The 27625-nt window shown below is 43.8% G+C and overlaps 1 protein-coding gene across 1 annotated transcript in view; it reads left to right on the top strand.

The window, feature by feature from the left end:
- LOC122801582 (ILK associated serine/threonine phosphatase) overlaps positions 1 to 27625 on the top strand; it is a 1071836-nt gene that overhangs the window by 708900 nt on the left and 335311 nt on the right. The gene's annotated exons all lie outside the window — the stretch shown is intronic.

The following is a 27625-nucleotide window of genomic DNA, read 5'->3' as shown; positions in this document are numbered from 1 at the left end:
ATATATATATATATATATATATGTGTGTGTGTGTGTGTAGATAGAGATTCACTTTATAATCTTGAAATACTGAAATGTCGAATTTCAGTATATCGAGACTATAAAGTCGAACCCACACAACACCGCACGCCCAAAACTGTGAAACTTAAAATCCTGAACCTAAACACACCATACACCACACCACACTACACTACCCACACTGCCAAAAAAAAAAAAAAAACGCAAACATAACACACATATACAAACCTACACTATGCCGCCACACCCCCCCTACTTATATATTCTAACTCTGAGATTGCAACAAACAGTAAACTCACCACCAGACATTCTACAGTCCCTCACACACACACATCATATACATACAAACACCACCACAGTCAACAAATAAACACTCATACTTTTACCTGCCTACCCTAACCCACACGTACAAATTCCAAACACACTCACATACACTCAAACACTTACCCAAAACCCTTACAAACTAGTCACTTACCTTAAATTCCACCTAAATCCACACACCACCCACATATACACTCCATGTCACATACCGTTGAAGCATAACCATGAATTCAACATATCCAGATTCACGGTTATGCACTTTCGCTATTCTGTAAGTTCGACTTTATGGTCTCAATCTATTGAAATTCGACATTTCAGCATTTCGAGATTATAAAGTGAATCTGTAGATATATATATATATATATATATATATATATATATATATGTGTGTGTGTGTGTGTGTGTGTGTGTGTGTGTGTGTGTATATATATATATATGTACACACACGTATGTCTGTGTGTGTGTATGTGTATGTGTGTGTGTATATATGTATATATATATATATATATATATGTATATATATATATATATATATATATATATATATATATATATATGTGTATGTAGAGAGAGAGAGAGAGAGATACATACACACACACACACACACACACACATATGTATGCCTGTGTATATATAATATAATAAAATAAAATAAAAAAGATTTTTCTTGAAGAGTGCTAATGAAGAACTTTGCTTGACATAGATGGGTAGCTTGTTCCAGAGTGTAGGAAGTCTCTGGAACAGGAATCTATCCCTCCAGCTTGTCCTTTTTATTGTAGTGACAAGGTTTAGGTCCCTAGAGCTTGTAGCTTGGAAGGATTGGGATTTCTTTAGGCATAGCATGTCCAACAGCTCTGGGTTTGACAAAACTTTATATGTTATGCAGAGATCACCTCAGAGTAGGCGATATGCTACGGAGTAAAGTTGGAGTTTTTTGAGGCGGTCAGTGTAAGGCATTTGTTTGAGACCAGTAATCCTCTTTGTGAGGTACTTCTGTGGCCTTTGCAGCTGCTGCAGATGTCTTGTGAGGTACATTCCAAAAGGGGCATTGTACTCTATAATGGGTCTAATGAGTGTCAAGTAGAGGGGAACAATGACCTCTTTTTTTCCTGGATGAGAACCCTTTTATGATGAGGTGTGCCATGTAGAAGGACTGCCTGACTACTGTGGCAATGTGACTATCAAAGGAGAGACTACTGTCCACCTGGGTCCCAAGGTCTCATCACGCATTCGGTGTTAAGTAGATTGCTGCCTATGTGGTAGTTCATGGGTACAGAGTTCTTACAATGATGGGTTCTGAGCCTATTCTCGGCTCCGACTCGGCTAAATACACAGCTGAATGACTCAAACTTGGCTCGTGGCAAGTAGGTATCCCATAATGCAGTGGTGTAACTCTCCAGATCTCGTTTGCTGCTTTACGAGGTTGGATGCGCTCTTCTTGGCCATGGCTAAGTTGTTAACATTTTTTTCTATTTATTACCTTTATTAGACCTTTAATCTCTTTATATATTATAGTGGATGTTTCTTCTAGCATTGCAGTTCTACTAGTTCAAATGCTAACTATGTATCTAGATTTTTTATAAGTATCATTCCCTTTGGACGTCATTTTTGTAGGCCTTGCTGTATTCCTTATAGTGGTTGTTGTGTCTTGTCGTTTAGCTTAATAGTAGCTCATTTAAGTTAGAGAGCTCCTCGCTCGTTTTAGTTAGAGGGCTTGTGTGCCATTTTTTCTGGGATTTAGGGCCGTTTTAGTAGAGGCCCTATTATCTTCCCTTGTTTATCTGTCTGCTCAGTGTTTTCCTGTTGTAGTTAGCTATATTGCATTAGTTTTAGTAATTAGAACTTTCCATTGTTCGATTATGGTCTTTTATCATAAATGTCCAAAGACCCAAAGGAGAGGGAACGTAAGTCTTCGGGCTTCAAGAAATGCCAGAAGTGTTCACAAAAGATGTGTATCACTTATGGTCATGTCATCTGTGTTAATTGCCTTGGAGCTGTTTATTTGCAAGAGGATTGTACATTCTGTCATTCCTTTAGTGCCAGGGTTTTACAAGAAAGAAGAAACAAATTGATCCTTAAGGGGCTCTTAAAGCCAACTTTTGAGGAAGCTATATCCACAGATGTTTTTCGTGTTTCACTGTTGCAGTCATTATATTTGGATAATCCTGCTGGCAGGTTGCCCTCAGTCGGCTTGAATTCCAAAGTCTTGGGTCCTGCGTTGGCTGCTGTCGCCCCTTCCCTGTCGTCAGGGGTATAAAAGAAGCAGCCAACGCCATTTTCTTCAGTCTTTCTTGCCCAAAGCAGAAGCAGTTCGCAAGTGCCGGTCGGCCGACTCCTGAGATTTTTGTGTTCGAGTTTCAGACCCGAAGTCTTCAATAAAGCTAACTTTTTTCTTGCTCCAGACCGACGTCAGAAAAAGTTAATAATTGTATTTCTTGTGGAAAGCAAATACCTCATAAGGACTTTCATTCTTACTGTATTCCTTGCCTAGGCCCTGATCACAACATTTCTGGTTGTCGGTTTTGTGCTAGATTTAACCAACGCACTATTAGGCATAAAGCTTCAGTATGATTTTGCTTTAAACTGTTTTGGACGCTGGTTTAATTATCCATAAATGTCGAGTGATAGCCATCCGACTACTGGAGTTCACAAAAAATGCAAAGAAAAAGAGAGAGATGAACAACCAAGGTCCAAAACCGACGATGAAGCTTCTCCTAAGCCAGTCGCCGGTTCTCAGTGAGGTGCTTTCAAAGCTGCTGACGCCCCCCAATTTAGAGTCGCAGGCCGCTACTGTCTCCCACGTGGAGTCGGCTATGCCGCTGGAAACTCAAGGTATTGGAGCCTCGGACACTATTCCCTAAGATGGGTCTGGAGCCGCTGAGCAGGCACCGGCTTCTGAGGGTGTATTCAGACCTAAACATCTTTACATTAAACCGACTTCAGCTTCAAAGGCAAAGGCTAAAGCACCTTCTAAAGCAAAGAAACAAACTCAAGAGCCACGTGGACAGGCCTCTATGCCCAAAAAACAGATGCTCAAAATGGCCGAAGACTTGATTACCTTGATCAGGGGTTCCCATCCCCCTCCTAAGAGGCCTAGGCAAGAGACTGACTGTGAATCTTCAGATCAGGTTTCTATTTCTTCTGATTCCTCTTCTGATCAGGAATATTCTCTTCCCCCCATGAGGATTTTGATGCTGAAGAATCTATACCTTCAGTTTCTCCTCCAGAGGACTATTCTTTCGGGGAAACCTTGCATACCATGAGGGAGCACTTCCACTGGGAGAGCCAAGATTTTTCAGAATCTAAAAAGAGGCTCCGAGATTTCCTTTCACTACCTCAGCACAGGCCTCTAGCCATTCCACCTGTGTTAGACATTGTAGATGATGTATTTTCCGAGTCTAGTCTGACCCCTGACTCCTTACCTCCAGCTCCTGCTAAGCCTGACAGATATTACAGGGTTCCTGACTCTCATCAATTCCTTTTTAAAACCCTGCTGCAGACCCAGAAACTATTTCATAGGGTCCGAAAGGAGTTAAGACTTCCACTGCAAAAAACCCTACCCCCTCTGACAGGGATTCTAGGGCACTGGATAGATGGGGAAAAAAAGGTTTACACTTCTGCTACCTTGGCTATAAGGGCCTTAAACTTTCAGTTTCATATGCTCAAATATCAGCAACATGTCATGGCATTGCTTAAACAGAAAATGTTGTTTAACTCTGAATGTGCAGAAAACAAGGAAATGCAGGATTTATTGCATGCAGCTGAACAAGTTGGAAAACATACTTTACAATGTGGTTTTGATTCTTTGGAGGCCTCCTGCAGGGCTGCAGTTACGGGTTCTGTAATTAGGAGGCATACTTGGTTAAAGGATCAAAATCTGCCTGATCATGTCAAAGTTAAATTATTAGATGCACCTTTACAGCATGTTTCTTTGTTTGGGGTTAAGGCAGAAGAGGTGTTAAAGAAAATGAAGGACAAAGCTAAATCTATGCAAACTGTCAAAGATTTTTTACAAGTACAGCCACCTAGATTTAGTAGACACTGGCCTACAAAGAATTGGTCCTTTCCTGTGTCAGACAGACCTCAAAGGGGCAGATCCAGACGCCCTAGAGGCAAATCCCAGGCGCAAGGTTCATACAGGTCAAAGCAGTGGGGTGCTTCTACCTCCAAAGTTGGAGAAGACAAATCACAATTATACAGGAAACAGTCCCAATGACTTCCCCCTGCCTACACCAAGCACTTATCTCCTGGCAGCACCTTTAGGGGAGGAAAATTAGCACTTTTTTCTCAAAATTGGCACATTATAACCCAGGACAAGTGGGTTCTAAATATAGTGTCACAAGGCTACAAGTTCCATTTCCATACCCTGCCAAAGGCAAAAAAATCAATAGGCAGAGTAGCAAAAACAAGTCTCATCCCTCATGGACATGGGGGCCACTCAACAAGTACCAGTGCAAGAGCAGGGGCAAGGATTTTACTCAAGACTGTTCCTGGTACCCAGAAAGGACTAGGCCTGGAGGCCAATACTGGACCTATCTATTCTGAATACATTCCTGGATATACCAAAATTCAAAATGTTGACTTTGTAGCAGCTTTTGCCCATGCTGGGCAAGAATGCTTGGCTTGTGACTTTAGACCTAAAAGAGGCACTCCTGCATGTCCCAATCAGACAATCATGCAGAAGATACCTCAGATTCAAGGCAGGCTCAACGCATTACCAATTCTCTGCACTGCCTTTTGGCTTATCTACTGCGCCCAGGGTCTTTACAAAGTGCCTGGTGCCAGTAATTGCATTCTGCAGACAAAGAGGAATACAAATATATCCTTACTTGGACGACTGTCTAATTCAAGTAGAGAACAAGGACATTCTTCTACAGCATCTGGCGTTCGTGAAAAGACTTCTAACATGCCTAGGGTACACAGTCAACGAAAAGAAATAAAAACTAGTACAAGAGATAATATTCCTGGGTGCAAGCTTAAATACAACTACCCAGATGGCTTATCTCACGCCAGACACACAAAGGCAACTGACTACCTATTTCAAAATGTTGGAAACAAAGGCCCAGTTATCTGCAAGAAAAATTCTGCAGGCTTTGGGTTCATGGCATCCTGCATCCTACTAATGCCATATGCAAGACTGCATATGAGGAAACTTCAGTGGTACCTAAAAAGTGTTTGGACTCAACATTGCCACAGCCTGGAAACAATGATTACTCTCATTCCCTGCCTGCAACAGAAGTTTCGATGGTGGGCGAAGGCTTGTCACCAGAACAAGGGACAGCCATTCACATTACCCCCAGCCAGGCAGACACTAACAACGGATGCATCAGATTATGCCTGGGGGGCCCACATGGCAGGAAGATGCATTCAGGGCACATGGTCCTCAAACCAAATGCATCTACATATCAATCAAAAAGAGATGCTAGCTGTCCAAAATGCCCTGACAGCCTTCAAGGACCAACTTCATACGGGACAACTACTGATAAAGACAAGCAACACCATGGTCATGTGGTATATAAACAAGCAGGGGGGGCACATGTTCTTACCCCCTTTGCAGACTAACCATGACTTTGTGGGACACAGCAGTGACTTCCCAAGTACATCTGCAGGCGCACAATTCCTGCCAGGAAAGGAAAACACTCTGGCAGACGAACTAAGCAGAAACCTCACGGATCCCCACGCAGCTGGATCCACAAGTCTTCAGCATGATAACAAGGAAATAGGAATGCCCGGAGATAGATCTATTTGCTTCCCCTCACAACTACCAACTAAAAAGATTCTGCACAAGGACTTATCACAAACAAGCATTGAAAGTGGATGCCCTATCTTTCAGCTGGAAAAACCTATCAGTATATGCCTTTCCTCCACTGCCTCTCCTCCCCAAGGTACTCCTAAAGGTCAGACAGGAAAAGCCAAAAATGACACTTGATTGCACCAGACTGACCCCGCTAGTACTGGTATCCAATCCTAAGGAACTTGTCTCAATGCCCAGCTTGGATCTTACTTCAAATTCCTCATCTACTGTCCCAGCAAAACAATCAGATCCTGCACAGCCAACTCAGTACTTTAAACCTGGCAGCATGGTGGATAATGTAGTAATACAAACAACACCTCTCAGTAAAGCTGTGATGGATGTCATTTTGGAAGCCAGAAGGCTTAGTACTAGAAAATCTTATGCTGGAAAATGGAAGAGATTCTGTGCTTGGAACCAGGCACAAGGAACTGATACAGCTGTATCAAATATGCCTCAGATTTTGTAATACTTAACTGAGATGCTGGACAAAAGCTTATCTTTTACATTAATTAAAATTCATGCCTCTGCCATTTCGGCTCATTACAATACAGAGCCACAAATCTTTTCTCATCCTTTATTAAAGCAGTATCTCAGAGGAGCCAAAAATTTAAGGCCTCCAAGGAGAGCACCAATACCGGCATGGGACCTCAACAATATCTTGGAAAAACTCACCCTGCCTCCTTTTGAGCCAGCTGCTACTGCTGATATAAAGTTTTTATCTTGGAAAACAGCTCTGCTCCTAGCAGTAACTTCTGCAAGACGAGTTTCAGAGCTACAGGCACTCATGGCTGTGGAACCTTTTATCATTTTTTATCCAGACAGGGTCTCTCTGAGGACAAACCCAACATTTATGCCTAAGGTGGTGTCCAGTGTGGCTCTTAACCAAACTATTCATCTGCCAACTTTTTATCCAAACCCACAGAACAATGGGGAGAAAATTCTGCATTCTTTGGACGTACACAGACAGCTTAGATTCTACTTGGACAGAACCAAAGTTTTCAGGAAGACAGAGCAATTACTAGTGGCATATGCTGCAGGTTCACAAGGAAAGGCTATCTCAAAGCAGACTATTTCAAAGTGGATAGGCCACTGCATTCATTTCTGCTATTTACACCATGACAAGCCAGTGCCTAAGGGCATTAGGCCACATTCAACCAGAGCTGCAGCCACTTCAGCAGCCTTTCTCAGGGGAGTACCAACCAAAGACATTTTAGAGGCTGCTACTTGGAGTTCAGTGCACACCTTTACAAAGCACTATCATCTGCCACTCTATTCTAAATCCAGGGCAGGCTTTGCCACTGCAGTTCTGCAGGGTCTCATAGCCACTCCTGATGCTGTTTAGCTCCAGCCTCCCAACCATAGCTTTGGGAGTCTACCCAAATGTAATGACTGCAACAGTGAAACACGAAGAACATAGTACAGTTGTGTACACTTGCCATAAATGTAGATGTTCGAGTGTATTCACTGTTGCAGTCCAGGTTACCAACCCGCCATCCCCCTTTTTTCTGCTGGAACTTTTCTTTCCTTCTCTGATTTATACAACCTATGTGGTGTATTTACTGGTAGATGAAGGTAAAGTTTATATTGGTGTATGTATTTTTATATGTATATAAATTTTGGCTACCCTTTTAAGGGGCACCTGGCAAGAAAAACTGAAGAAAATGGCATTGGCTGCTTCTCTTATACCCCTGACCTGATGTCAGGGAAGGGGCGACAGCAGCCGACGCAGGACCCAAGACTTTGGAATTCAGGCCGACTGAGGGCAACCTGCCAGCAGGATTACCCAAATGTAATGACTGCAACAGTGAATACACACGAACATCTACATTTATGGTAAGTGTACACAACTATACTTTCGTCTTCCTCCTCTTCTTCTCCTTCAAAAAAGGACAAACCTCAAAAGCGACAATCACCTGCTGCATCACCTCAGTCGTAGCCTCCATTCAAGTTACCTAAAATTTCTAAGGCTAGTACCTCCTCGGTGCCACAGTCCTCATAACCATCTGAGGTTATTTTGATTGACAAGCCTGGTTCTTCAGCTCCAAAGTCTTCGCAAGATATCGCTTCTCTGAGCCGGTCTATGGAGATTTCACCGGTTTCCCCTACACTGAGATCTCCAATTTTGCTCAGGTCTGTTTCTCCATCCCTATCCTCGAGGTCCACCAGGAGGTCATTCTGACAATAACGTGGAAAGGGTGGTGCGCAGACTCTTTCGGCGCTAACCAAATTATTTTTGGATCAGACCCATCTGGTTCCGAAGTCTACTATAGCCATTGTGCCCACTGTTGTTCATCCTCCGAGCCAAGCTGGACCTTCAGAGCCATAGTGCTTGGTACCACTTACTGCAGATCCATCGATTCTGAGACTCCCTTTGGTGATCACAGAGCCGACTTCTGCTCCAACACTCTTGGCACCGTCCTGAGAGTCTGGGAGCCAGGGTTCCCTGGTTGGCCCAGAGGGGGATTCTCGGCCCCAACCTTTGGTGCCGAGCCTTCCCCCTTGGAGAGTTGACTCGGGTGATCTTGGCTCTTACATTGGCCTCGGATCCAATCTCTCTGGGTCAGGTGGCTTTCTCAGTCTTCGGAGCCAGTGGGATCCACCTTTGAGCTGATGAGGAGTGTGCTGTCTGCCCCTACAGCCCCACATAAGGATACAAGCACTTGTCCCCCTAAGGCACCGGCTACTGTCTCGGCACCACCCATTCCACAGGCCAGCAGAGATCCAGAGTCTCAGGATCCCCCTCTCTTCCAAGGCCTCCCCAGAATACCCTTCTGAGGAGCCCCCTCAGAAGAAAACTTGCAGGATGAAGCACATAGACTCCCCAGATGAGTCTGTCACTTCAGACACTGACCTTGAGTAGTCAGAAGGGTCCCCACGGTTGTTCTCTGATGATATCTCATTTGCAGATATTCTAGAGATCCTGAAGCAGAGAGACAGCTGGCAGGCCTCCACCCCTTCTGTTGAGGAGTCAGTGTACCCGAAGGCTTTTGGATCTCAACCTTTGGCCGCCTTGGGTGTGTCCGCCTTTCGACGAGCTAATGGACTTGATCAGTCGAAAGGCGTGGGAGTCACCTGACACAATGGAACCAGTCCCTTGGAGGCCAAACAAATTCTTATGAGCTCCTTCTGGAAAGGATTTTCTCACTAAGGAGGTATCTGTAGATGCTATGGTGGCAGCAGCAGCAACCAAAAAGAAATTTTCAGAGACATCCTTATCTGTCCATCCTCCGAACAAAGACTTTCGAACGATGGATGGATATGGGAAGCATGTCTTTTAGTCAGCGACATTTATTCTTCGATCGCTGAACTACCTCACTCATTTCACAAGGCTACAGAGAGATCTTCTGAAAGAACTAGGAGATACTGTACAAGGAACATTGGCTGCAGGGGTGAATGAGAAGGTCTCCTCCCAGCTAGCCACCTTAAATTCCATCGTCAACTCCTCCATGAGGCTGATATTCTACACAGCCGATGGAGCGAGTAGGGCAGTGGGTTCTGGAGTTTCCCCTTAGGAGACGCTCCAGGATGTGCTTGTGCAGTTTTGCAGAACCCTTTAAGTCTACCTTTACTAATGCTCCTTTTGACCAATGTTCTTCGTGTTTTCACTGTTGCAGTCGTCACATTTGGGTTATCTGCTTACAGTAGCCCTCAGTCGGCCTAATTATCAAAGTAAAAGACAACAACAAATTGAAAACTAATACTCATAGAAACTACAGTTTCTAATGATTACAAAAGTGTCACAAACATATTTAAATACACCCACATGCAAAACTCAAACCCTAACCCTACAGAAGAAACAGTACTAAATGTTCTTATATACCATAAAATACCTACAAAGGTTTTTGTACTTTATAAGTACCAAATATCTAAAATACTAAAATAACATGGTAAATCCATGTTCGTTCCTACTATTGTTGATTTTTCGAATCTTATGTACAGTTTCTATGAGTACTAGTTTTCAATTTGTTGTCAAGAAGAATGAAATGAACTGATTAGCTAATACTGGTAAATTACCTAACTAATTAACTACTGCTCACTGACTACTTAAGGGCATGCTCTCAATGTTGTTTTTATCTGAAGAAGTCACAGTATTTACTGTGATGAAAAGTGCTTAATTTTGGATTAAATTGCTTGTTCTTACATTTTGTGTTTGGTGCCTTCCTTCTTGCAACCAGTTTTCAGTTCTAATTATCAAAGTCTTGGGTCTTGCGTCGGTTGCTGTCTCATCTTCCATGACGTCAGGTAGTCAGGGGTATAAAGCATGCAGCCGACGCCATTACATCATTATTTCTTGCCTTGCGGTGCCCGAAGCAGAAGCAGTTTGCAAGTGCCGGTCGGCCGACTCCTGGAATTTTCGTTTTCGAGTTTCAGAACCGAAGTCTTCCACTAAGCTAAGCACCCCATTGGGGAAATTTTTTCTTGCTCTAAACCGATGTCAGTAAAAGTTAATAATTGTATTTCTTGTGGAAAGCAAATACCTCATAAAGATTTTCATTCGTACTGCATTCCTTACTTAGGCCCTGACCACAACTTATCTCACTGTCAGTTTTGTGCCTTATTTAAACGACAAACTATTCACCGTCTGTTTATTTACGCTTCTAAATATTTTGGTACTCTGTTCAGTTATCCAGATATGGTTTCGGTAAGCCACCCGACTACCGTCATTCCAAAAAAAGAAGATAAAGACAGAGACATACTGCATAGGTCCAAAGCTGCCGACAATGCTTTTCCTAAGCTAGTCGCCAGTTCGCCGGTACTCAGTGAGGCGCTTTCGCAGCCCCTGATACCTGCTACTTCAGATTCGCAGGCCTCTACTGAGACCCATTTAGAGTCCGGTATGCTGCGAGATGATGCTTTAACTGTGGAACCTGTGGATGTCACTACCTTGGATGGGTCCGGAGCCGCTGTGCAGGAACCGGCTTCTGAGGGTGTATTCAGGCCTACTGACTTGCATATTAAACCAACGCCATCTTCTTCAAGGCCTAAAACTCAATCCATGCCTAGAAAACCAACGGCCAGACTGTATGGTCAGGCCTCTGCCTAAAAAACAAATGATAAGTATGGCTGAAGACCTTATTACTCTAATCAGGGGACGCCACCCTTCCCCCTGTAAGAGACCTAGGACTGAGCTTCCTTATGATTCTTCTGATCAGCACTCTGAAATTACTGTTTCCTCTGACCTGTGGAAGTGGTTACTGCCTTGAAGTTGTAGTTTTATTGGCCATTTTGGGTCAATTCCTAACTCCTTGATCTCCCTCTCTTAAAACCCTCTTTTGCGTGGTTTTGTTCATTTTTGTGCATAGCGCAACATTGGGCAACGCCTCCTAATTGGGTTTAAACGATTCCTGGCTCCACGAAGTCTGCTCTTCACTTTTTCCCTTAGAACTGCTCTGTATCTCAAATTAAACACCATATTCTCATTCTAAGGCCCCTCACTGGTCCAAATAAGTAATTTTACAAGTTAGCACTAATAAACCATAAGCACTACTTACTCTTATACTCTCTACGATTACCTTGTCCCCTATTGGTCTGTTTTAATTCAGTTCTGTATATTACTCTAGCATGTCCAAAGGTCAGTCAATGGTTTCCTCTCCAGTCCAGCTGGTGAATCTGGGAATTTTGAGGCAATGTTACAACTGTCTCATGTACACGGACAACCCTCTCCTCCTCCAAACAGGTTCAGATATATGTGAGAGATGCAACCATTTAGCAAAACTGGAGGCTGAGCTCAGGAGGAGAAGGTAACCTCACACAACACAGTTCCAGTATCACATAGTCCCACCACAACAGCGAACCAAACACATAAAAACACAAAAACATACTCGGAGGCTCTAAATAAAAATCTACCTAAGCAACAGAGACCTCCAAAGCAGGCATCCAAGCAAACGCTACCCCAAAACAAAACACGTACAACACACAGCACACAAAGTCAGTGTGCCAAGCAGTCACAGCCCTTAAGGCTGAATAACACACCTGATACTCTTGTAATAGGTGACTCTATTGTCAGACACACTGACGTCCCGCTCACCAGGCTGAATAAAGAGAAGGTCACAGTGAGCTGCCTGTCGGGCGCTAGGATCCGCCACATAACGCAAGCACTCAGGTCACTCCAAAGCAAATACAAATATGACTCAGTCATTGTACATGCTGGTGTGAATGACCTGAGACGTACCTCCCTTGACTACATGAAAAGAGACATAGAGGAGCTCACTGATCATGTAGCCCAGGCCGATATGACCCTGACCTTGAGCAGCATCTTACCCTCACCTAGAATGATGCCACAGTATAAAGACAAAATGATCGATTTTAACAATTGGCTAAAATTTTGGTGTCATTCAAAGGGGATCCAGTGTCTGTCAGCCTGTGATGACATGCTCGACATGCCACGTTGCTTCGCTAGGGACGGCTTGCACCTGTCACCCCTGGGCTTTCGGATATTGGCAAAGGCTCTTGCCACCCCCATAGTGCCTTTTTTAGGCAAGGCTCAAAAGTCAAACCCACCTCCATAGACAGCACCAGGAACAAGAAACTAAGGGTAATGCTGCTAAACGCCAGAAGTCTTAACCTCAAGATGCATGCACTTGAAGCTCTCCTCAGTATGGAGAACATCAATATCTGTGCAGTGACAGAAACCTGGTTCAAGGCTCCAGAGAGCACCCCAGCACTACCAGGTTATACCTCATATCATGCTTTTCTGCCCCAAAACCCAGACCGAACCACAAAAGGAGGGGGAGTTTCCATATTTATCAAGGATATCCACACCTCCAGGTTAGTGGCATTGCACGAAGTATCGGAGACCATCCATGTGCAACTGACAGTGGGCAAGACTGCTTTTCAGTTTATAGCATCCTACAGACCACCCTCTCAAAGTCAGCAATCCCACTCGGCTTTCCTGAAAACATTGGAGAACATGAAGATCTCTCCGAACACCATTATATTGGGTGACTTCAACTACCCAAACATAGACTGGGAGCATTACTCAAGCCCCAGCACCTTAGCCCAAAGGTTCCTGGAATTTATAAACTCAAATGCTATGGAACAACTAGTCACCACTCCCACAAGGGGGGAAAACATACTAGACCTGATCATTACCAACATGGGGACTGTATGCTCCATACCAGAAGTATATCCCTCATTGGTAAGATCAGACCATAAATTAATTTCACTGGATATCCACATCCCGACCCCACCCCCAGCCCAGAAAACCACAGTGAAAAACTTCTCAAAAGCGAACTTCACACTTCTCAAAACCGAAGTGGAATCCTTCAAGGCCCCAGAGCCAGTGGAAAATATGGCCCAAACACCAGAACCCTATATAAACGCATTCTACGGACATCTCCAGGAATGCATGGATCATGCTATCCCAAACAAAATCAAGACCCAGTCATCCAAAGGCAGGTGTCCAGTCTGGTGGACCCCAGCCATAAATAAACTGTACAACGGAAGGAGGAAGCTACTACATGATAGAGCAAAATCCCTAAAGGGGAAGGCATCTCTGATCAGTACTAGCAAAAAATTATGATCCCTCATAAAATCCTCCAAGGCCAGCTTTGAGAGAAAAATTGCACAGGACACTAAAGACAGTCATAAGGCTTTTTTCAGTTATGTTAGGAACCTGAGATGCAACTCCCAGACTTGATGTTCATCGTGCATACAGCTGCAGTCATAACAGATGGGTTCTCCTGCCGTCAGGTGTGTTCTCGGTCGGCCGAATTCCAAAGTCTAGGTCCGACATCGGTTGTCGTCGCTTCTTCCCTAACGTCAGTGCAACAGGGGTATAAAAGAACCAGCCGACACCATTTTCTTCAGTCTTTCTTGCCACGCAGTGCCCGAAGCAGAAGCAGTTCGCAAGTGCCGGTCGGCCAGCTCCTGAGATTATGAAAATTTGGAAACCGAAGTCTTCTTAAAAGCTAAGTACCCCGTTGGGGAACCTTTTCTTGCCTCAGACCGATGTCAGACAAAGTTAATAATTGTATTTCTTGTGGGAAGCAAATACCGCATAAGGATTTCCATTCCCTCTGTATACCTTGTTTAGGCCCAGACCACGAAGTCTCGGCCTGTCGCTTTTGTGCTACATTCAACAAACGCACTATTAAGCGTTGGGCGGAGTTCGCCCAGCATTATTTTGGAAAAGCATTTAACTATATTATGTCGTCGGATACTCCGACTCTGGTTTTGTCTAAAAAACGCAAAGACAAGGACCGACACGTGAGGTCCGCGGCCTCTACCGACACCACGCCAAAGCCGGCTACACGTGGTCCGGTTCTCAGTGAGGCGCTTACGCAGCCCCTGCCTACCGACGACCTGTCTTTGATGGTGTCTCCTGTGCCCGAGGTCGCAGGCTCCTCGGCCCACACCCTGACTACAGATACCGAAGCCACTCTTGGCGTTGAAACTCAGAATGTGGACAGGCCCACCTCCACTGAAGGTGTCTTCAGACCTTCCTCTTCTTTCTCCATCAAGGCTTTCACAAAGTCTAAAGCTACCATGCACTCTAAGACACCAGCTAAACAGGGCCCATCTCCAGGCCCCATGCCTAAGAAACAGATGCTTAAAATGGCTGAGGATTTAATTACTCTTATCAGAGGTTCTCAGCCCCCTCCGGACAAAAGGCCTAGAGTGGAGGAAGATTTCCCCCTCCTCTGATCAGGGCTCCATTATTTCAGAGCACTCTGATGATCAGGAACATTCTTACTCCCCTTTTGAAGACTCTGATGCGGAGGAGTCCATCCCTTCTGTATCCCCCCCCCCTGAGGATTACTCATTTGGGGAAACTTTGCATACCTTAAGGGAACACTTCCATTGGGAAGGCCAGGATTATTCTGATTCCAAGAAAAGGCTCAGGGAATTTCTCTTGCTTCCTCAGCACAGGCCTCTGGCTATACCTCCTGTCTTGGACATACTAGATGATGTTTTCTCGGAGGCCTGCCTTAACCCGGACTCTCTACCTCCAGCTCCAGTTAAGCCTGACAGGTACTACAGGGTCCCTGACTCACACCAATTTCTATACAAAAGCCATGCTGCTGACCCAGAAACCATCTCACAGGGCCCCAAGGGAGTTAAGGCCTCCATTGCTAAAAATCCATTGCCTTCCGAGAGAGATTCCAGATCCTTAGAAAGGTGGGGAAAAAAGGTATATACCTCGGCTACCTTATCCATGAGGGCCTTAAACTGTCAGTTTCATATGCTAAAATATCAACAGTTTTTGTTATCACAATTGAAAAGTAAAATGTCACAGCCTGAACAACCAGACTTGAAGGAGTTGCAGGATTTGATGCATAGTGCAGAACAAGTGGGTAAGCATACCTTACAATGTGGTTTTGATGCTCTAGAGGCCTCATGTAGAGTTGCTGTTACAGGATCAGTCATACGTAGGCATGCCTGGCTCAAGGAACAAGCCCTGCCCGATCATGTCAAAGCTAAATTACTAGATGCCCCTCTTCAAAAGGATGTACTATTTGGTGCTAATGCTGAGGAGGTATTAAGGAAAATGGAGGAAAAGGCTAAATCAATGCAAACAGTGAAAGAATTTCTACAGGTTCAACCCCCACGTTTTAGTAGAAATTGGCCTTCTAAAAACTGGTCCTTTCCTGCCACAGACAGACCCCAAAGAGGCAGATACAGGCGCCCGAGGGGCAGAGGGCAATCCCAAGGATCGTATAGAGGCAGACAATGGCAGGCTCCTACACAAAGAGGTGGTGAGGACAACTAGCAATCTTTCAGAAAGCAAACCCAATGAATTTCCCATTTGCATGCCAACCAGGTCTCAAATGGCAGTCCCCTTAGGAGGAAAGCTGTCATTATTTTCAAAAAATTGGCATATTGTCACAAAGGACAAATGGATCCTGGACATTATAAACAGAGGCTACAAATTCCATTTTCACACCCTTCCAAAAATGAGAGGCATGCCAAACCTGCCACACAATCAGAGGGCAGAGGCACAAAAGCAAATTCCAGATCTCATAAACATGAAAGCTATTCAAGAGGTACCTACGCATGAACAAGGTCAAGAGTTTTATTCCAGGCTGTTTCTGGTGCCAAGGAAGGGAAAAGATTGGAGACCTATTTTGGATCTGTCCATCCTAAACACATTTCTGCTCATACCAATATTCAAGATGCTCACTCTACAGCAGCTTCTTCCCATGCTGGGCAAGGAGTCTTGGCTGGTAACATTGGACCTCAAGGAGGCATACCTGCATGTCCCAATCAGACAAAATTGCAGAAGATACCTCAGATTTCTTGCAGGTTCAACTCATTATCAATTCTCTGCATTGCCTTTTGGCTTATCTACTGCGCCCAGAGTATTCACGAAATGCCTGGCATCAGTAATTGCCTACTGCAGACTTCAAGGGATTCAAATATATCCCTATTTGGACGACTGCCTGATCCAAGCGGACAGCAAGCACATTCTTCTGAAACATCTGGCTTATGTAATAATGTTATTGAACTCTCTGGGATACACAGTCAACAAAAAGAAATCAAGGCTAATACCCTCTCGGAAGATAATTTTCCTGGGTGCCAATTTGGACGCAAACACCCAGATGGCCTACCTCACGCCAGAGAAGCAGGGGCAACTAATTCAATACTTCAGAACACTAGCAAATTGCACCAGGCTGACTGCAAGGAAAATCCTGCAGGCTCTGGGATTCATGGCATCTTGCATCTTACTAATCCCATGTGCAAAGCTGCATATGAGGAAACTACAATGGTACCAAAAAATATATGGTCTCAACACAGCCACTGTTTGGAAACAATAATACCACTAATTCCATGTCTGCAAAAGGAATTTCTGTGGTGGGCTCAAGCATGTCAAACAAACACAGGGTCTTCCATTCAGCAAGCCTCAAGCAAATCAAGTCATCACAACAGAAGCCTCAGACTACGCCTGGGGTGCGCACATGACAGATCGGTGCATTCAGGGCAAATGGTCCCAAAAAGAAAAGCACCTCCATATCAGTCAAAAAGAAATGCTAGCAGTAATAAATGCTGTTACAGCTTTCAAGGACCTTCTACAACCAGGTCAACTGCTGATAAGAATGGACAACACCACAGTTATGTGGTACATAAACAAACCAAACCGGGAGGAGCACATTCTTACCCCCTATGCAGACTGGCCATGTCTCTTTGGAACACGGCCATGGACTTACAAATGAAACTACAAGCACAGTACTTGCCAGGCAAGGAAAACACACTGGCAGACAACCTAAGCAGGAATATGACAGATCCACACGAATGGAAGTTGCATCCAAAAGTTTTTACAGAAATAATCCAAGAATGGGGAAGGCCAGACATAGATCTCTTTGCCTCCCACAAAAATCATCAATTGACAAAATTCTGCTCAAGGATCTTCCATCCAAAGGCCTGGAGAGTGGACGCTCTCTCTTTCAGTTGGACATCGATGACAGTTTATGCCTTCCCACCTCTTCCTCTGCTGCCCAAAGTTCTATTGAAGACCAGAGCAGACAGACCAAAGATGATCCTCATTGCTCCGGACTGGCCAAGGCAACACTGGTACCCACTCCTGAGGAGCCTGACGCATTCCACCCATGGACCCTACCTCTACTGCCTCTTCTTCTGACTCAGCACAGCTTTAAAACTCTTCACAGTCAGCTAAAAACACTCAATCTAGCCGCATGGAAGATTCCTTAGCATCACAGCAGGCCCTACTCTCCAAGGAGGTGCAGGATGTCATTTTGGAGGCCAGAAGGCCATCAACTAGAAAAGCTTACTCCGCAAAATGGAAACGTTTTTGTGTCTGGAATGAGAAAAAGGGCCAGGACCCTGGGAAACTGAATTTACCTCAAATACTACAATATTTGGCTGAACTGCTAAGCAGTGGACTTTCTTTCTCCTCCATCAAAATCCATGCCTCAGCCATTTCTGCAGAATACAACACTGATCCACCTTTATTCTCTCACCCTCTCTTAAGACAGTTCCTCAGAGGGGCTAAGAATTTAAGACCTCCAAGGAAACGACCAATACCTGCTTGGGATCTTAATTTCATTCTGGAAAAACTGACCTTGCCTCCTTTTGAGCCAGCTGCCTCATCAGATTTGCAATATTTGTCCTGGAAAACAGCTTTCCTTCTGGCTATCACCTCAGCTCGTAGAGTCTCAGAGCTCTCATGGCTGTCCAGCCTTTTATCATCTTCCATCAGGACAGAGTTTCCTTACGAACCAACCTGTCCTTTATGCCTAAAGTGGTATCCAGGGTAGCTTTAAATCAGGCCGTACATTTACCTACTTTTTATCCTAATCCTCAAAACAAAGGGGAGAGATTACTACATTCCTTGGACATCCACAGACAACTGCATTATTATTTGGACTGAACAAAGTCTTTCAGAAAATCAGAACAGCTCTTTGTGGCCTATGCGGTAGGAGCTCAAGGAAAGCCAATTTCCAAACAGACTATCTCAAAATGGATAGCCCACTGCATACGCTTTTGCTATTCCTTTCATGGCAAAAACTGTACCTACAGGCATTAGAACTCATTCCACCAGGGCCACAGCCACCTCTGCAGCCTTCCTCAGAGTAGTTCCTAACAAGGATATTTTGGAAGCAGCCACTTGGAGTTCTGTGCATACCTTCTCCAAGCACTACAACCTACCATTATACTCCAAATCTAGAGCAGGCTTTGCCACTGCCGTCTTGCAGGGCATTTTGGCTCCTCCTAGTTCCACCTAGTGCCTACCACCCCTTTCTTAGCTTTGGGATTCTACCCATCTGTTATGACTGCAGCTGTATGCACGATGAACATAGTACAGTTTTGTACCTACCATAAATGTAGATGTTCGAGTGCTAATACAGCTGCATTCCAGGTTTCCCTCCCTCCTTCCCCTCTAGGGGTATTCTTTTATGGTGTATTTGCTTGCAACTACTGGTTTTTGATTATATTGCATTGCATTATTACATAATTTTATGTATTTCCTTCCTTCTGGGGGCACCTGACATCTGGGGCAAGAAAAACTGAAGAAAATGGCGTCGGCTGGTTCTTTTATACCCCTGTCGCACTGACGTCAGGGAAGAAGCGACGACAACCGACGCCGGACCTAGACTTTGGAATTCGGCCGACCGAGGACACGCCTGACGGCAGGAGAATCCATCTGTTATGACTGCAGCTGTATTAGCACTCGAACATCTACATTTAAGTTAGGTACAAAACTGTACTTTGAGTTGATTCTAAATGACAAAAAATACACTGAACCCACAGACATCGCCAATATTCTGGCAGACAGGTTCAGTGCAAACTTCACCACCCCCTCCCCCCCAAAAGAGCAAGTATCTATCCTGGCAGAGTGCAGCTTCCCAAACATCTCTGATGCTCAGGTGAAGGCCGCCCTCGGCAAAGCAAAAAACACTGCTTCCATGGACCAGATGGCGTCCCGGGTTGCGTCCTACATGAACTCCAAGAAGAACTAATCCCTCAAGTAAAACTGCTGTTCAATCTCAGCCTCACTACAGGATATGTGCCCAAAGAATGGCGTACAGCAACAGTGGTCCCACTCCACAAAGGTGGCGCCTCTGCTGACCCTGGAAACTATCGCCCCATAAGCCTGACTAGCCTAGTCTGCAAGGGTATGGAGAGGATCATCATGGAACTCATAAACAAAGACATTGGGGACCTACAGACACTAGATCCTACCCAATTTGGCTTCGTCAAGGGCAGATCCTGCCTTTTGAACTTGGTCGACTTCTTCGAAACAGTCACCAAGGCCATAGATGAAGGGAAGGTAGTCCACACAGCCTATCTGGACCTCGCAAAGGCATTTGACACAATAAACCATTCGGGCATCATAGATAAGCTATTCAGCCTAAATATAAACCCCTATGTCACAAGATGGGTCGCAAACTGGCTCAAATACAGAACCCACAGAGTCAGAGTTGCTGGAGCCATGTCAGACTCGAAACCGGTCACAAGTGGGGTCCCACAAGGTTCTGTCCTGGGACCTCTCTTGTTCGGTATTTACTTTTCTGAGGTACAGGCCAACGTGGGAGGCCTATGGCTCACCAAGTTTGCAGATGACTGCAAACTAGGCGCCATAATCGACTCTCCAGCTGACACAAACATCCTTCAAAAAGGTCTCGCAGAGACAGATAACTGCTGCCAGAGCCATGTTATAAAGCTAAAGGCCAAAAAGTGTATAGTCATACCCTTTGGCAAAAACAATGTGCCCACAAATTACCACATAGGTGGTAACCCATTAAGTACAGAGAAAGTAATTAGGGATCTGGGGACCCAAGTTGATAGCAATCTCTCCTTTGACAACAACATTGCCAAAGTGGTTAGAAAGACCTTCTACATAGCCCACCTCATCATGAAAGGATTCACATCTAGATCAAGAGAGGTAATCGTGCCCCTTTATTCATCCCTCATCAGGCCCATCATAGAATACAATGCCCCCTTTGGGATGTGCCTTACCTGACACCTGCAGTAATTAGAAAGACCCCAAAAGTACCTCACCAGGAGGATCAAGGGACTCAAACAGATGCCATATGCTACGTCCGAAAAACCAATGACTTCAATTCCAGATAAATACCTTTTAATTCCACAGCAAATAAATAGTGGAAAAGCACAATGAAAATAGCAGCAATAAATTTCAAATAATCCAAGAAAAGCGTTGTTCTCCTAGCACCTCTGCCAAAACAGCCTTTACAGAGTAAACTGCCTAGACACAGTAAACCAATTTATAACTTCCTTCAAACACATTCAATCAATTAATTAATTAAAATCTTAAAGCAACATTGACATTATATAAAATAACATAACACATTTAATGTTACAGGGTACTAGTTGTCATCCACCAAGTTCCTTGAATGTTATTCCATATGGAGAATTATTAAGAATCAAAAGATTATGTAATGATGAAAATGAAGCTACAAAAGAAGTGATGAGAACTATGAATATGTTTTTTAACAGAGATTATGATAAATATAATGTAGTGGAAAATTATTTAAAAATTTATAAAAATTATATTTATAGAGAGGGTAATAATTTAAGAAAAGTTACAGGTAATAATCAAATGATAGAGAATGACAGTATGTTTTTTGTTACTAAGTATACAGTTTTTTCAGAGAAGTTTAATAAATTATTAAAAGAATATTGGAAAATAATTACCAAGCAAGTGTCTAGTTTATCAGCAATGACACTCTGGTTCTCCTTTCAAAGGGGATGTAATATTCAGGACTTTTTAGTTCATAGTAAATTTAAGAGACCTACAAAATTCATAATTAATAGTATAAGAAGTTTAGGTACTAGTGCTTGTGGCAAATGCTCCATATCTCCATATATAGTGCCCACGTTCCATTTAATTAATGGAAAGAAATTTCAAACACAAGATGTTTTTACTTGTACTACAAAGGGCATTATTTATGCAATAAAATGTTCTTGTAATTATTTTTATATAGGTGAAAGTAAGAGAAGTTTAAGCGAAAGAATTAAAGAGCATGTTAGGGATATAAAAAATAAAAAATTAGTTAGCCCTGTGGCAGAACATTTTAATTTAGTACACAATGGGATAATTGATAGTTTAGCAGTTGCTATTTTGGAACATGTATTTGTATATTTTTCTAATGATGAATTTTTGAAATATTTACTAAGAAAAAAAGAGTCTATTTTTATAATGAAGTACAATGCTTTGCAGCCCTTTGGGCTTAATAAGGAATGCCATTGGCAAAGTTTTATTTAATTTTTGTTATTTTATATAATGTCAGTGTTGCTTTAAGATTTTAATTAATTGATTGATTGAATGTGTTTGAAGGAAGTTATAAATTGGTTTACTGTGTGTAGGCAGTTTACTCTGTAAAGGCTGTTTTGGCCGAGGTGCTAGGAGAACAACGCTTTTCTTGGATTATTTGAAATTTATTGCTATTTTCATTGTGCTTTTCCACTATTTATTTGCTGTGGAATTAAAAGGTATTTATCTGGAATTGAAGTCATTGGTTTTTCGGACGTGGTACTACAAATTTTTTGTTTTGGTGGTTTTTGCTAGATGCCATATGCTGCTCGGTTAAAAAAACTCCAGCTCTACTCAGTTGCATACCGCCTACTTCCAACCCAGAATTAATGGACATGCTCCACCTCAGTAAATCTAAATCCCTTAGAGCCACGCGTTCGAGGGACTTGAACCTCAGCACAGAAATAAATAGAACATGCTGGAGGGACAGATTCATAACCCAGAGGCTCCCTTCGCTCTGGAATAGAATTCCAATTCATGTTAGGCAGAGCACCTCACTGACTCTCTTCAAGAAGAATCTTGATGAGTGGATGGGGGATCGTAAGTTTGTCCCAGGGATTACTTCCGTGTCACTATTAGACAGAGGCACAGTAAACTAAACTTTAAAAAGGGCACAGTATACTCAAATCAAGGGGTGGCGTAAGCCAAACACAACTGGGCTAGGCTTATAAATGCCCCAGGGCAGATAGCCTAGTATGAACCGGGATTTACCCTTATCTACCTATGAGGATTCTGATGCAGAGGACTCCATTCCCCTCAAGAGGATTTCTCTTTTGGTGAAACCTTGCATACTCTTAGGGAGCATTTTCGCTGGGAAAGCCAAGATTACTCTGACTCTAAAAAGAGGCTTAGGAATTTCTTACTCCTGCCCCAACACAGGCCTTTAGCTATCCCCCCTGTACTGGACATTGTTGATGATGCCTTCTTGGAATCTAGCTTGGCCCCTGACTCTTTACCTCCTGCTCCCAGAAAATCTGATAGATATTACAGGGTTCCTGACTCTCCCAAGTTTCTCTTTAAAAATCCTACTGTGGATCCTATCCTACTGTGGCTCCTGAAACCATTTCACAGGGACCCAAGGGCATTAAGGCTACTACTGCCAAAAATCCTACCCCCTCTGATAGAGATTCCAGGGTGCTGGATAGATAGGGTAAGAAGGTGTACACTTCTGCAGCCTTGGCTGTTAGGGCTTTAAACTGCCAGTTTCATATGTTAAAGTATCAACAGCATATTATTGGATTGCTTAAACAGAAAATGATGATTCCTGAATGTGCTGAAAATAAAGATTTACAGGATTTAATGCATTCTGCTGAACAAGTTGGAAAACATACTTTGCAATGTGGTTTTGATTCACTAGAGGCATCTTGCAGGGCTGCTGTCACTGGGTCTGTACGTAGAAGGCATACTTGGCTTAAGGAGCAATCATTGCCAGATCACGTTAACTAAATTGCTGGATGCTCCCTTAAACCAGGGCCGCCTTTTTGGCAACAAAGCAGAAGTAGTACTTAAAAAGATGGGGGGAAAAGCTAAATCTATGCAAACTGTTAAAGATTTCCTACAAGTACAGCCTCCCAGATTTAGTAGGCATTGGCCCTCTAAGAATTGGTCCTTTCCTGCCTCTTCCAGGCCTTCTCAGTCCAAACCCAGAACCAGGAGTGCACCCAGGCTTCAGTCCCAAGGTACTCACAGGACTAAGCAGTGGGGGGCTCCCACTTCCAAAGCAGGGATTAATAAGACTCCCCCCTATGGTAAACTGTCTCAGTGACAACTTTAAAACTTCCAAGCCCTTCACAACTGACTGCTTCTTTAGGGGGAAAAGATTGCCTTGCAAGCAAAAAATTGGGAACTCATTACCCAGGACAAATGGCTTTTAAATATAGTTTCCCAAGGATACAGATTCCACTTCCACACGTTACCAACCCCAAACGGTTGGCCAGATCTACCCCCAAATCAGTGGGCAGAGGCTCAAAAGCAAGTTCTCTCTTTCTTAAGTATCAGGGCTATTCATCCTGTCCCAGAAGAGGAAAGTGGACAAGGTTTCTACTCAAGACATTTCCTGGTGCCCAGAAAAGACAACTCCTGGCGTCCTATCTTGGACCTCTGTATCCTAAACACATTTTTGGTGATCCCAAAATTCAAGATGCTTACTCTTAACCAGGTGCTTCCTATGTTAGGCAAGGATGCCTGGTTGGCAACACTGGATTTAAAGCAAGCCTACCTGCAGATCCCAATAAGGGAATCTTGCAGAAGATACCTATGCTTCAAAGCAGGCCACATGCACTATCAGTTCTCTGCACTGCCCTTTAACTTATCTACTGCGCCCAGGGTATTCACAAAGTGCCTAGCTCCAGTCATTGCATTTTGCAGGCAAATAAATATTCAGATATACCCATACCTGAACGATTGTCTAATTCAGGCAGAAAGCCAGGACATACTATTGAATCATCTGGCGTTTTTACAGAAATTGCTAACTTCTCTGGGGTACACCATAAGAAATCACATATTGTACCCTGCCAACACATTGTATTCCTGGGAGCAAGCTTAAACACAACTTCCCAGATGGCTTTCCTCAATCCAGAGAAATAAGTTCATGTGACAGCCAACTTCAAACTACTGGCCACAAAGACCCAGCTATCTGCAAGGAAAATACTGCAAGCTCTGGGGTTCATGGCCTCCTGCATTCTCCTAATTCCATATGCAAGACTGCATATGAGGAAACTACAATGGTGTCTAAAAAGCCTATGGTGTCAACATTCTCAAGATCTAGAAGCAATGATTCCTATCAGTCCTTGCCTACAGATAAAGTTCCTTTGGTGGACACAGGCCTGCCACCAAAACAAGGGACTGCCATTCCCTCTATCCCCTGCCGCCCAAACCCTAACAACAGACACATCAGACTATGCATGGGGGGCTCACTTGGCAGGAAAGTGCATTCATGGCAAATGGAACCCAAGTCAAATGCACCTGCATATCAAACAAAACGAAATGTTAGCTGTACAGATGCTCTGACAGCCTTCAAGGACCACATTCTTCCAGGACAATTAATGGTAAAGATGGACAACACCACTGTTATGTGATAAAAAGCAGAGGGTAACCCACTCATAACCTCTCTGCAGACTAGCCGTGACTCTGTGGAACGCAGCCTTGAGCTACCAAGTGCACCTACAGGCTCAATTCTTGCCAGGAAAGCTAAACACACTGGCAGATGAACAAAGCAGAAATCTCATGGACCCACACGAGTGGAAACTGGAACCAAAGATATTCAACATGTTGAAAAACAAATGGGGAAGCCCAGAGATAGGCTTGTTTGCCTCCCCCCAGAACTACCAATTGGACAAATTCTGCACAAGGACTTCCCACAAACAAGCTTGGAAAGTGGATGCCCTGTCCTTCACCTGGAAAAACCTATCAGTTTATGCATTTCCCCCTCTGCCTCTTCTCTCAAAGGTACTACTAAAGATCAAACAGGACAAACCAAGGACGATCCTGATTGCACCAGACTGGCCACGCCAACACTGGTACCCCCTTTTGCGCAGTGTGTCACTGCTGGCACCATGGCACCTGTCTCAGACCCATGCCCTGCTGTCCCAGCAGGAGGGCCAGATTCTGCACCCACAGCTTCAAACCTTGAACCTGGCAGTCTGCCTAATTACCTGATCCCTCTGTTACCATCCCACAGTAAGCAAGTGTTGGATGTCATTTTGGAGGCAAGGAGGCCTAGTACTAGAAAATCGTATGCTGAAAAGTGGAAAAGATTCTGTTTCTGGAACCAAACTCAGTGGATGGGCACAGCAATGCCCAGTTTACCTCAGATTCTTCAACACTTAACTGAGATGCTTCACCAAGGGCCTTTCCTTTTAATCCATCAGAATTCATGCCTCAGCCATTTCAGCTCATTACAACACAGAGCCACCCCTCTTCTCTCATCCACTGCTGAAGCAGTTCCTCAGAGGGGCCAAAAACTTAAGACCACCCAGGAGCACCCCTACTCCAGCCTGGGACCTTAACATTATACCGTAAAAACTCACTCTACCTCGTTTTGAGCCAGCTGCAAATGCAGTGTTGAAATTCCTTTCTTGGAAAACAGCCTTCCTTTTAGCCATCACTTCAGCAAGAAGGGTGTCTAAATTACAGGCCCTCATGGCAGTGGAGCCTTTCATCATCTTTCATGCGGACAGGGTGTCCCTCAGGACCAATCCCTCCTTCATGCCCAAGGTGGTATCCAGTGTGGCTCTTAATCAGTCCATTCATTTGCCAACCTTCTTTTCTAATCCACAGAACAAAGGGGAACGAATACTGCACTCCTTGGATGTGCACAGACAACTTAGATTTTACTTGGACAGGACTAAACCTCTCAGGAAATCTGAACAGCTGCTGGTTGCATTTGCTACAGGGGCAGAGGGGAAGGCCATTTCAAAGCAAACCATTTCTAAATGGATAGGCCATTGCATTAATTTCTGCATTAAGCACCATGGAAAACCTACCCCACAGGGGTTAAGACCACATTCAACCAGGGCTGCATCTACCTCTACAGCGTTTTTCAGAGGTGTCCCTACCAGGGACATCCTAGAAACTTCTACCTGGAGTTCTGTGCATACTTTCACCAAGCATTACCATTTGCCAATTTTCTCTAAATCCAGAGCTGGCTAACAGGGTTCAGCTGCAGCAACCGTCAGAGTACAACTCACTGCAATTTCAAATTTCCACGTTGGTGATCCTAGTTCAAACTTAATGTCACACAGGTTGTGTAAAGCCTTCTTGAAAGGTGCCTCCTTATTAAGACCTCCCTTTAAGGAACCCCTTTTTCCTTGGGACTTAAATGTTGTTCTGTCTCATCTAACGTTAACACCTTTTGAACCTTCTTCATCTTCAGACAATCAAGTTCTTTTCCTGGAAGACCATTTTTCTGGTTGCTGTAACATCTGCTAGATGGGTATCAGAATTGCAAGCCCTATCTATCAAACCGCCATATCTGATATTTCATAAGGATAAGGTATCCTTATGAACTAACCCATCCTTTTGACTTAGTGTCTTCTTCAATGAACATAAATCAATCTATTGAGCGTCTAGTGTTTTTCCCTAATCACAGCAACAAGGGAGAATACAAATTACATCAAATGGACGTGCACAGACAACTCAGATTTTATTTGCATAGGACAAAAGATTTCAGAAAATCTGACCAGTTGTTCATATCCTTTTCAGACGCAAAAAAGGGCAGGCCAGTTTCTAAAACTACCCTTTCCAACTGGCTGTCAAACTGCATTACCTTCATCTATACCTCAAATAACGGAGATTTGCCTTTCAAGGTTAAAGCTAATTCCACTAGAGCACAGGCTACGTCTTCTGTCTTTCAAGCCAGAATTCATATGGATAATATTTCTGTTGCAGCTACCTGAGCTACTCTTCATACATTTATCACGCATTATAAAGTGGATTTGGCCTCCAGAGACAGGGCCTCGTTTAGGGCCAGTGTGCTTAAAGGTATACTGTCATGAGCCATCCAGGGAAAAGGTGCTAGGGACTCTGTCCCATCATTGTAAGAATGAAGGCACGATAGGACAACATAACATAAAGAAGTTATGTACTCACCATAACATTCCATGTTTATTGTCCATCTTGCCGGTCATTCTTATGAACCCTCCCTCCTTCCCCCTTCCAAGGACTCCTTGTGGACTTGGTGGATGTCTTAGTCCTTTCAGGAGTTCCTTGTTTCAGTTTGTTTCTCTTATTCCATTGGGGATAGCATATATATATTTGTA

This window comes from Protopterus annectens, chromosome 5.part0, assembly GCF_019279795.1.
Source record: "Protopterus annectens isolate FY-2018-M chromosome 5.part0, PAN1.0, whole genome shotgun sequence".
NCBI lineage: Eukaryota > Metazoa > Chordata > Ceratodontiformes > Protopteridae > Protopterus > Protopterus annectens.
The sequence above is the reverse complement of the archived record's forward strand: the minus strand, read 5'-3'. Positions and strand labels throughout refer to the sequence as shown.